The sequence below is a fragment of the Gracilinanus agilis genome, chromosome 3 (assembly GCF_016433145.1).
Source record: "Gracilinanus agilis isolate LMUSP501 chromosome 3, AgileGrace, whole genome shotgun sequence".
Taxonomy (NCBI): Eukaryota; Metazoa; Chordata; class Mammalia; order Didelphimorphia; family Didelphidae; genus Gracilinanus; species Gracilinanus agilis.
This window is the reverse complement of record NC_058132.1, coordinates 674,409,607-674,422,814: the sequence shown is the minus strand read 5'-3', so window position 1 is coordinate 674,422,814 and position 13,208 is coordinate 674,409,607.

Below are 13,208 nucleotides of genomic sequence, written 5' to 3'. Positions count from 1 at the left end.
CTTGGGGTAGGGGATTGAGGGAAAGAATATGGATCACAAAATGTCAGAAAAGATTATTTAAAATCGTACTGATGTAAAGAAAAAGTTTCTATCCGAATTCCTCCTTTTGAAAGAAATCTTTCCAAGTTCTCCTTTCCTAGTAGTGCCTTCCCTTCTGAGATTACCATTACCATATGTGTATGTATCTTGCACAGACCTAATTATTTATGTCTCTCCCAAAAGGACATGCGTTCCTTGAGAGAAATGACCTATTTTGAAATTTCTTTGAAGTTTGGCACAGTGCTTGGTACTTAAAAACTGTCTTTTGATTAATTTTTACAAATGAGGAAATGGAAGTGAAGAGAGATTAGGAAATATTCTAGTGTCACATAGCTAATAAGTACCTGAAGCAGAATTCAAACTCGGTGTTTCTTACAGATAACTCTAGTACACTAACCCCTACACCCCTCTGCTTCTCATAATCAAGTGAATATATTTGAGGTTCTGCTCTTTCAATTCACCAACGACAGGGAAGGTGAAAACTGTAAATTACCTGCATGTGGCTGTCAATAAAAGACATTTACAAGTAAGGAGTAATATCTATTCATTTTATGACTGTGTCAAGGAACAACTTGATCCTGAAAGGGAGTGAAGACCACCTGAAGTTTCCATGGTTTAAAGTGGTTGTCAGACTCCGAAGTTGGTGGATACAAAAAAGACATGGGGCAGAAGGCTGCATATCTGTGGTTTGCAGCCCTCAAGAATATCAATAGTCATTTAGCAAAACTCTTATTCCGAAGCTGGTGGGCAAACCAGCGCAAATGAGCTCATTTCTACAGAACTGACCATTTAGTTCTCTGTCTGAAGTAGATACCCCCTTCTGCAAAGGGATTTCTTGCAGCATGCTGGTCCTTAAATATAATGGTGTCATTATCCTCGTATGGCTAAATCATGTGGAAGGCCAGGGAATTATTGGAAGGGCACACAAGGTTACAGATTGAGAATTGAAAAGGACCTTAAATATCACCTAATCCAACTCCCTCATATTACAGATGAAGACATTGCCAATCTGAGAAGAGTAGTGACTTGCACAAGGTCACCTAACTAATGGAATTTTAAGTGAGGAATTCTAGTTCAAGTCCAGAATTCTTACCACCAAGCTACTCAGCAGCCCTCTCATCCAATTCACACCGGCACACAGATACCACCCACAAAATATTCACTAAGTTGTCATTCAGCCATGCTTTGAAGATCCCAGTTAGAAGGAATCTTGTGCTTCCTTAAGCAATTCATTCCACTTTGAGATAGATCTCAGGGTTAGGAATATCACCCCATTACCAGCACAAAGCCTAAAGTCTTCCTATTTCAACTTCTACCCATTGCTTAGTTATGTACCTTGGGGCCAGTGGATGGCTTATCTTTAAAGCTATTTACAATCTAGGTCCTTCCTCAACCTTTCCAGGCTCCCTACACTTTATTCCCTTCCATACACTCTATGATCTAGTGGTATCAGTATTTTTGCCCTTCTCACATATACTCCAACTTCCAAATCCATGCCCTGCACTGGCTGTCTCTCCCCCATGTCTGAAATCTCTCTCTCCTCCCTTCTGGTTTTCCTGGTTTCCTTGAAGATGCAGTTCAAATTCTATCTTCTGTAAGAGATCTTCCTTAGTCCTTTCTATTATTAGTTGTATATATAGAGATAGAGAGAGAGAGAGAGAGAGAGAGAGAGAGAGAGATAGATAGATAGATAGATAGATAGATAGACAGACAGACAGACAGATAGAGTTGTTTCCACTTTGTATCCCCTATTAGAATGTGAATTCACAGAGAGCTGGGACCATTGGGTCTTTTTTTGCCTATGTACCACGTTTAGCATCATGTTGTTCAGTCAAATTTCAATCATGTTTGATTCTTGGTGATCTCTTTGGGGCTTTCCTTGATAGAGATACTGGAATGGTTTGGATTTCCTTCTCCAGTTCATTTTGCAGAGGAAGAAATGGAAGTAAACATGGTTAAGTGACTTGCTCAGGGTCACACAGCTAGTATCTAAGGCTAGATTTGAACTCAGGTCTTTCTTACCATCAGGACTAATATTCTCTCCACTGAGTCACCTGGCATATATATGTTTAATAAATACTTGCTGACTCAATGAATGTACCCACTATATATATCCAGCTGGCCAGGCACCCCCTCCACTCATCTTCTTGCCAGTTGCCCTTCTGATATATGGATATATGCCTCACCTCCTCCTGCCTTTCTCCTGCTTCTCTGGGATTTATAATTAAAGCAATACTACCACGGATACTGGAAAAGGACTATTTGTCAACTTTCCTGTGGCTCCCTTGATGGGCCTTGTGACTTCCTAGATCAAAGCACTTCTCCCTGGCAATGAAGCCCCTTTATTAGAATGGAAGTTCCCAGAAGACAGGGATTATCATCCTTTCCTATTTGTATACTCATCCTCCCCACAGAGCTTTTTCTCATTCATTCAATATAAGCACCTTATGTACCTATAGAATATCTCCCCTAAATCACTTTTATAGACATTAATTAATCACTTCTCTGGGAGGAAGGCGCTCAAGGTTTTATAACAGAGGTTAAATAGCCATCTCAATCAGGTAGATTGAATAATGCTCACGGTCATGACTTTGGACTTCCTCTTCAATAGCCCACAATATCCAGATATAACCATCAAATTCATGTCCTCCAAAAGAAGAAATAATGGAAAGAGGACTGAGATTCAAATCTAAATTTTATCAATGAACATTTATACAATCTTGGGCAAGTCGCTTAACTTCATAAAGTTAGACTTGGATCAGACGTCCTCTAAAGCCATGCCCAGCTCTCAAACTAAGACTGAGCCTGAGCGAGGGAGTACCATCTTTCTAGTGGACCACGAAGGAAACTCCATTTGTTCCCTTTTCAATACATCAGTTTCCTCATCTGAAAATGAATGAGTTGAATTAGAAAATCTCTAAAAGAGCTTTCTATAGCTATAAATCCTATTATTTAGATTCTATTCTCTCTGTTCTCTTCCTCTCATTCAGGACTTTGATAGCTTTTGAAGGTATCAGCTGCTGCTTCTCTTTCTCCCTTAAATAAAGGAGCTACCATTTATCCTAGCAGAGAAGGGAGACCCAAGAGACCCTGAGTTACCAAAAGATGGGATGATCTTTTTTTTTTAAACCCTTAACTTCCGTGTATTGGTTCCTTGGTGGAAGAGTGGTAAGGGTGGGCAATGGGGGTCAAGTGACTTGCCCAGGGTCACACAGCTGGGAAGTGTCTGAGGCCGGATTTGAACCCAGGACCTCCTGTCTCTAGGCCTGACTCTCAATCCACTGAACTACCCAGCTGCCCCGGAGGGGATGATCTTTAAGGTCTCTTCTGATCATTGAGTCTAGGCCCCCACGGCTCTAATGATGCTATAAATGAGCCCAGTGTTTTTGCTGGAAGTTGCTCACACAATATAACACTTAAGAACTGTAACTGAGGAAACAGTTGGTTTTTTCCCCCTCTTTATCCAAATTAAATTAATGTTAAATTAAATTAAATTGTTAAATTTAATTCAGATACTTAAATTGGCATTTTTAAATGCCCCACATGAGTTTCCCTGAAAAGTATTTATTCCCAAAGACTCAGGCAAGGGAAGAGGTTGTGTAATGGGATAGAGTGATTGACTTGAAGTCAGGAAAAGTAGGGTTCAAATCCTGCCTCAGACACTTACTAGCTATGTGACCAAGGGTAAATCACTTAACTACTTTGAGCCTCAGTTTCCTCAACTATAAAATGATATGATTATTAGTCATTTTCACCTCCTGAGTGTCAGAAGAATAAAGGGAGATAATGTTCATAAATTGCTTTGTCAACTTTACAGTGCTATATCAAAAAAATAATCTGTTATTACTAAAAAGTAGTTCACATTTATATAGTCCTAAAGGTGTGTAAAGCACTTTTACATACATTATTTCTTTTAAATTTCAAATTAATCCTGTGAGAGAGGTACTGTTACTCCCCTTCTCTTACAGAGGAGAAAACTGGGCCTGGGAAATGTTAAATGACATGTCTAGAGTCACCCAGCTAATACTCTGAGTTCCCAAAATCTTGCTACAGCTTAAAGCTTTAATTACTTAAGGCTATACTAAGGTTTTGGGGCTATACTCTATGCATCTAGGGCAGGGTTCAGATTCACAGCCACTCTGCTACCTAATTACCTAAAGAGGGGCAGAAAAAGGGAACATAACCTGCAAGTCATCTCTCCAAAGATTTAGTAGGCAAAGCCTTTTAGTCTTAGGGGAAAAAAATCAGATGAATATGGCACTAATTTCCATTTCCATTTCGGATACTAAAATATCTAAAACCACAGCTAATGAACTGCCACCTTTCTTAGTTCTTATTTCATCCTGGTTGTTTGAGTCCCACAAGGTAAATGCCCAATGAAGGCTGTACTCAGCTGTCACCAGAGCTCAGAGGAGCAAAGATATTGCCAAGGAAAGATGTTAAACATCTTAGCTATTTTAACTATTTTGAATTCCTGTGATTTTGTGATGTTGAAAAAATCTTTAATTACTACTTTATAGAAGTATGTTTTTTGTCTAGAGAAAATATTTACATATCAATTCCTGTCTCCCCAGTTAATCCTATTAAAATTTCAAAGTGATCTTTCCATGGGGTATATGTGTGTGGGGAGAAACAATGTTGACTCTAACTGAAAAAAAAAAAAAAGAAAAAAAAAACCTCCCTTAAAAATCTCAATGATCAAACAATGACCTTCCTTGGTGTGCAAGCTCTGTACAATTAGTTCCCCCCAAATCCCCATAAGTTAGACAAATGGTCAAGCCACTCATCTAAAAACATTCCTAAAAATTATTAAAAACCTATTATACATGCATGTACTATTTTTGAGAGAATTTCCATTAATTCTATAAGATGTGAATATTTGTTCAACTCAGTTTTAATTTCCTCTAAGAATCCACCCCATCTGACCTCCTTCTCCTCTGAATTACCTAGTATCCTTGGTATCACTTACATCATGTTTTCCCTCATACTGTTACTTGATAGTTTCATGAATGAATGTCTTCCCAACTAAATTTTAAGCTACTGGAGTTCACGGCCCCTCCTTTTTTTTTTTTTTTTTAATTTAATCTCTACTCCCTCCTAAAGCAGTGAATATAGAACAGAGGGAAGAAAAAAGGGGGAGGGAGAGAGAAAAGGAAGGAAAGAAGTTGAGGAGAGAGTGAGGGAGAGAGGAAAGAAACTATTCTAAAACCCACAAAGTCATCTTTCTAAAAAGCATCAGAAAAAGATAACATTTAGGAAACAAATCATCAGGCTAAAATTCTTTCCAAATCATCTATAAGTTCCTACCTTCCAGGGTTGTGGTGGGGAATCAAATGAGATCTTAGAGCAGTTTAGCACAGTTCCTGGCACACTTCTATAAATGTGTATTTCCAGGCCCTTTAAAGTTGGATGTTTAACAGGATTATATAGAGACACCATTTTACAAGTTCATATTTCGTATTCTGAAATGTAGTTGAACACCCTGTAAAATTTCGTATGATGGGCCAGTTTTCTTAAGGGATTTCGCCTTTCATAGCAATTCCTATTCTCACTGACACTCAGGTCAGTAGGCTGGATCGATGAGGTAACACCCACATTCAAGGAGATGAAAAAATAAAGTTTTAACTGACATTAGCCCTACTTTTGTGGGTTACGTTATAAAGGAAATAATAAATAGCTTTATACTCCAAGTAAAAAAGCAGAAAACGACATAATTTTATAAAACAGAGGCTATTATTAAATTCAATAAAAATTTAGAAGATGCCTACTATGTGTTTCTTTATATACTAACAATTGTCCTATTATTCCTTATCTGAAGAATAATGGCCAATACATATCAATATTAGTAAATTGTAAAGTCTTTGAAGATGGGAACCGTCTATTATTTGTCTTTATATCCCCAGAACCTAGCAGAATAAACATGTTTGTTGAACTCATCATTAATCTCCATAGAGATTAACTAATCTAGACATTTTTCAGTTTTCACTCAGATTACTGCACGCACCTCCCAAATGCCAAACTCTTTCTATTCTAGTTTACCATACTTACCATCATTAAATGAATCTTACTAATACAACATTCAATGCATTTGACCTACACTAGGTTACCTAGACTGGCCCTGGATTATTTCTCCACTTAGTTATCTAAGATTCTCCATTAACCTGCCATCTTACCTGTCCAGTTGCAGTTTTTCTAGCCATGATATGGGCCCTCCACATTAGCTAGGCAGCGGAAAGAAGAACGTCTTGTTCATATTCCTCAAATATCTAACTTGTTCTGGTCCTGTACTTTCCTTGGGCTGGTATGTAACTATCTTAACTGCTTCCAGTTTATTTCTCCCCTAAGCAGGTGTAGCTACTAATCTGTTTTTCATTTATAAATCCAGAACCTCTCCCAAACTGGGGTAAACATCTACCCTGAGAAGAAATAAAAAATTGTCCCATGATTTTAATTTGGTCCAAGCTGTATTTCTTTTGCAAATGTATCAAAAGAATTCCCTTTGTATCTTTCAAATTTTGGGGTGATAATTTAGCCTTTCGTGAAAGACCTCCCATGAGAAAGAAACCGGTCCTCCAGAGACAAGCCCACTCTGTTTAGGGGGTCTCTTTATCTATTATGAAGTTCTTCTTTAAGTGAATCCATCGCTGAGAAAAATAGAAAACATATTAGATGACAGGATTCAGGGTCCCAAAGGAACATAGCAGGTTGGAGCATTGGGATGAATATAGTAAGATGTGATTCAATAGGAAAAAATATATAAAGTCTTAAACTTGAATAAGAAAAAAAATCAGTTTTATAAGTTCAAGTTGGGGAACTATGGTGAGATATTGGATTTTAAAAAATGATCTGAGTTTTTCTAGTGGACTACAAAGTCCATAAGAGGGAGCGGTGTAATACCATCAAAAAAGCCAATGCAGTGGGCTGCATTAAGAGAGGAATACTTTCTAGGAATAGGGAAGTTATTGTCTCATTTACACCTTCATAAGACCTCATCTAAAGGTCCAGAGGAAGACAATTACTTCTACAACTTTCTCCACCGACTCTTACTATTTCTTCCCTTTGGAGTCAAGCAGAAGAAGTCTAATTTATGTTCCATATGATAGCTTCTCTTCTCAGGGTAAAACTTATCCTGTCCCTTCAACCTATCCTCATATTGCGTGAACTCAAAGAACTCCCTTTTCTGTTGTTCAATCATTTTTCGGACTTGCCCAGCTTAATGTCCTCCCAGAATCAGCCACATCATTTGCCAGCTAGTTGTGTGTTTACGTGTGTTGTTAATTGTTGTTGTGTTGTTACATGTGGCTTATTACATCGACTAATAATCTGCCTCTCGGTCCACTTCTTAGCTGCTGCCCTATGATATTAGAAGATTATGCTTTCTTTCACTTTGTGTTTTGGCTTGAATTCCTGGCCCAAAGCTTTCTCCTGTTCAATCTTGGTGAGCCCAAATTTCCCTTCTCTAACAACCCTTTGGTGCCTTTTTTTTTTTTTTATCAACTGCCATTCCCAGTCCCCACAAGAAGGCATTATTTGCCCTTCTCTTTTTCCTATCTTTAGCTACTAACTCAATGCCCACTTCTTCCAGGAAGCCTTTCCTTTCCTAATCCCCACTCAGAAAATCAGAGAAATTCTTGATTAGAAGATACCTCAAAGGCCACTGAATCCAACCTATTCACAATCCAGAATTCCCACTACAACACACTCAGCAGATGCTCATATAACTTCTCTATGAAATCCTTGAGGGAGTAGCCACTACTTCTGGAAAAAATCCATACAGCTTGGGAGGTCCTCCTTCTCTCTTGACTAAATCCATCCCATAGTTCATTAAGGTTTTGTTTCCCCAACAAAATGACACTGACTCCCCATTTTTGCCTTTCGCTTGGATATGCCATTTGTTTATGTCCAAATTTAGTTAATTAAATAAGTGATATCTTTAAAAATAAACCATGACCCTCCAAGTGAGTACCTAATGCATGTAAAAAAGAATACTCACTTTTAAGGGAGAATAAGGATGAAAATGAAATTTGAAAAACTTTTTTTTTATAATTCATGTTCTGAAGAATAGAAAAGGATATGAAGGGGACATAAAAGTGCTTGCAGAAGTGAGCCTGGAAACCATTCATCTTCTCCAATGAGAAGAAAAACAACTTTCCAGACAAAAAAGTCATTATAATAAAAAGATGTCAGTTATTAGAAAACAGTGTAGGTATTCTTAGTTGCCTTGTAGCAGCCTCCACACAATGCTGTATTCAGTGTACGTGTGGAGGGGGGTTGGGGAGAATCCTTTCATTCTCACTAATCCTTAAAACAGTTCACCAGCTGAGTGGTTCTCAGACTGGAGCCCTTTCCAGAGCCTCAGAGCTTTGGCCCACTCACTATTTACAATAGAACTTTTCTACCTCCGCCCCCAGGCTCAGTTTTCCAGTGTGTGTTCTGAAGGGGAAAGGAGGCGAATGGTCACATGGAGAGGCTGTCCTTCCCAATTAAAACAATGAGTAGCAGGGCTTTGGGAAATGGGAAGCCAGGGGATGCTGAATCCTGGCCTGAGTCATGGCGGATAGCTGAAGAAGTGATGGAACTGTAGGAGCATCTGTGTCCTCCCGGCCCCAGCCCTGGAGACTGGGCACCTGTCCCAGGGGTCAGGATGCGGCAAAGCCTTTATTGTTGTTCTGGTTTCCATCAAAAAGTCAATTCTTCATCAAGCTATGAGCTAACATAAATGGTCTGTTTGTTGACCTTGGCTTCAGAACAAACCAAAGAATAGAAACAGGGAAAATCAACCAGCTGTACTCTCCAGTATGGTTCAAGCATAAAAAAAATTAATTTTATATTACTCTAATTTATCTTGATAGTAAGGGGGAAACTTTTTTTCTTTTTTAAAAAAATCTATTGGGTCAGTAAGGTGGCTCAGTGGATAGAGAGTCAGGCCTGGAGATGGGAAGTTCTGGGTTCAAATTTGATCTGAGACACTTCCTAGCTGTGAGATCCTGGACAAGTCACTTAAAACCAATTGCTTATCCCTTATCACTCTTCTGTCTTAGAACCATTACTTAGTATTGATTCTAAGAGAAAAAGTGTTATTTTTTAAAATCTATTAATGTCATAGAAGCCCAAGAATCAGAGTCCATCCTGTGGTAGAATCGGAAGTAAAATGGGATTTATGAAAGCCTGAGGTCCAAGGCTAGCTATGAACTAACTACATGAGTATGATCAGGTTAGATAACAGTGTGGTACAGTAGAAAGGGCTGAAATTAGAATTAGAGGTCCTGGGTTTAAACTCAAATTTAGCCATTTACTAGCTGCATTATTAGGGGTAATTCACTTAATCCTTCCAGGTGTCTGGCCCAGAGTAAGCCTAAATAAATGTTTGTTGTCTTGACCTCCGGGCTCTATTACCTCATTCAGAATAAAAGGATTAGATTAGATAACCTTTGAGATGCCTTCCAGTTCTAAATCTAATCTCAATATTACTTGATCTCTCTGGGCCTCAGTTGCCCCTATTTATTGTCAAATGAGGGCTCTGCCTTTATATTTTCCAAAGTCCTTCCAGCTTGAATACATAGTGTTCTTTCGTTTCCCAACTAATTCATACCAGTGACTAAAAGAATGTCACCTCTAACTGCTATGTCTCTTTGAAATTATATTTACATATATTTTAAAATTTACTTATATTTGTGCAAAAATATTCCCTTCTTAGAACATAAGCTTCTGAAGGGTGGATATTATTTAACTTTTTCTACCTTTATTCCTCTGGTCATTAATTGCATATTAATTATAATAATAATAATCTGCATATTAATTGGAATGCAGTGCTTGAATTGTTAAAATCTTTCCCACCAAGGTTGGATGGATCTTATTTCATCATAGTACCTATCATGAGTCTTGGCAAATACTAGGCAAATAATAAATGCTTATTAATTAACTGATTAATTTCTTGTGCACAGTTACTTTTGTTTCCAAATTCAGTATTTGAGGTTCAGCTCCTGTTTCTCACATCTACTGGGTTTTAGCCCTTTGGAAATCAGCACCCTGGTAAAACTCATTGGGGCTCCAAATTATAGAGGAGTAGCCAATCAATACAAGTGAAAGAGTTCCCTGGTTATATAGACATCACAGATAAAGATGAGAATATTTTTGAAATTCAAATTAAAGAATAACCCAAGGACTGGCGAAATTGTACATTATTACCCACAGAATAGGTATCTAAAGGAAGTCCTTCAGATCACTGGGTAGACCTGTCCTGGAGGATTTATGGGAAGACAAGGACATGGATCCTGAGGATAAAAAGGCAGCTTTCCAAGTACCCCAGTAAAAGGAGTACCTTCATAAGGAAATCAGTGACTCATCTTAAAAAGAATTCATTGAAGCTTGGAGACCATAATTATTCCCTTTCCCAACCATCTCATTTGAAATTGTTCAGAATAAACAAGCTGAATGCCTCACTTTTACTTAACTAAATAAACTGAACTAAGAATACTGATAAATCTCAAACTAGGAAAATTGCATATTTTTCTTTCACGATTCTTCTTTGCCATTTTTCTGCCCTCAATTTCCACTTTTTTAAACCCTTACTTTCTATCTTAAATCAATACTATATATTGGTTCCAATGCAGAAGAGTGGTAAGTGCTAGGTGATGTGACTTGCCCAGGGCCACACAGCTAGGAAACTTCCACTTTTAAGAAAGATGATCAAACAGAAACATGAAGTAATCATGTCACTAAGTTTATAGATTCAAAGATTTCACAGAGCAGGAAGGGATGCCAGACAAGAACTATATCTTCATTTTACATATGAGGAAACTAATGCCCAGAGAGGTTAAGTTATTTACTGGAGGTCATACATTAAGAGGTAGGATGTGATCCTAAACTCCTCCAATTCCAAATCCTATCTTCCATCCACTTTGTAAAATTTTCTCTCCAGTTGTTACCATCTACAATGATGAAATGAAACATTTTTTTTTCCCCCAAGACAGAGTATCTTCCAGGGCAGCTAGGTAACACAGTGGATAAAATGTCAGAACTGGAGTTGGGAAGACCTAAGTTCAAATCTGGCTTCAGATACTTCCTAGCTGTGTGACCCTGGGCAAGTCACTTAACACCAATTGCCTAGCCCTTGCCATGTTTCTGCCTTAGAACAAATACTCATTATCAATTCTAAGAGAGAAGGTAAGAATCTTTTTTTGTAAAGATTATCTCCAGAGTTAATCATCACCATTAATACCAATTTATGTCATCTTCTCTTACTGTAAGCAAATATTTTTTTCTACATATCAATTGCTTTAGTCAAGCTTTCAGAGTTTCCCTCTATATTATTGACAGATAGAAATGTGTGTGTGTGTGTGTGTATGTGTGTAGCTTGTTTGTTGTTTCAGGTGGGTGAGGAGGGGAGCAACACAAAGGAGAAAGAGTTAGCTTTTTCCCACTCAAATTTAGGAGGATTAACACAGAGGGTAGGGTTGGTATATGGGAATAAATTTCGTATTTAAATGTTAAAGGTTAACAGCGATCTGGCAGTAATGCTGCTTTTATCTTCTCCTTGGCAAAATTGTCCAGAGTTAAACTATATACCCAGATGACTTCTATCTCTTTTCCTGCAAATTTTCCCTTGGATTTCTATGTCTCATGATGGCACAGAGGTGAATCTGGGTTCTCAAAGGTTATTCTCTTATAGGATAAGCTCTGGTAGATTCTATCACACTAGAAAAGCTTTTAGTTACGGTCCCAGCAACAATTTGGGTTTGCTTTGCAAGGGCTAGACAAGCTAAGTACAGAGTTTCATTGCCACCTCTTAGCAGCCAGATCCTTTGGCCACTGCGGTGTGTCAAACAAAAGAGACAATGGAACACCATTGATGGATATATATATATGGATAAAAGGGCTGACCATGGTTAGTGCTCCATTTAAACCTTCATGGACTTCTGTTTTGTTATGTCGAATGCCAAGAAGCCACCCCAGATGAGGTCTGTTATGGGTATGTTTTGAAAGGGGGATGCTGTGAACATTTGCTTTTCATCCATACCACAGATAATTTACACGTCAAATAGATCAGTCATGTGTATATCTGGTGCGGATGGATATATGACTACTGAGCTCAGGAAAATGTTTTCTGATGTTAAGACTTAGAGAAAAATTATTGATGACTGTAATAAGTTAAGCTCCAGAGACTGATGTCAAAATCTGACAGAACTTTGTCCATTACACATTTCTAAAACTCACACAACTCCATCCAAATATCTCCTCCTATAATTTATTGTTACTAATTAGACCTGATACTCACATGGCATATTAAGGTTTGCAAAGAGCTTTACACATTTGATCCTTACCACAACTCTCTCGGGAGAGGTGCTATTATCATCCCCATTTTACAGATGAAGAAACTGAGTCGCAGGTGATTTGCCAGGATCACACAGTTAACAACCTTCTGGGGACTGGATACTAATTCTGCAACAAGGTCTTTGATTTTAATAGGTTAGATGTCAGTTGCTGATTTGAAATTATTCCCAGAGAAAGTTATTCCCTGTGAGAAGGGATTATTTCATTCATTGTTTTGGTTCCCCAGTGTGGTGGATAGTGCCTGGCACAAAGTAAGAGTTTAGTAAATGTTTGCTGATTGATTGATTGATATTCAAATGTTGGTGAATTCAAATGTTGGTTGTTCTCTCTTAAGTAAAATCCAATCTAATCCTCTAAGCCTTTACTATGCTTCTACTTTAATCAAGGCACTATGATTCATGACAGATTCCTAAAATCAAAGGATTATAAATTTAATAATAATAATAACAGCAGCTAGCAATTAAATAACAATTTAGGTCAGCAAAATGCTTACCTATATTATCTCATTTGGTCCTCCCAACAACCCTCTGAGGGAGGAGCTATTATTATTCCCATTTTACAGATGAGGAGACTAAATTAAAGAGAGATGAAATTCCTTGCTTAGCATCAAACAATTTGTAAAAGCCTGAGGGGGTGGGATTTCAGTCTAGGTCTAGCAAGAGTCCCACTCTCTCCATTACATGATACTAGGCTAGGAGCTGGAAAAAAACAATCACCAAAATAAAAATCATCATCATCACCATCATCCCAACAGCCCTAGCCTCTAAAGATTTACATTCTATTGAGACAGGAAAGCAGGAGATATAACATGTTAAAATCCTGAGATGTGTATCATA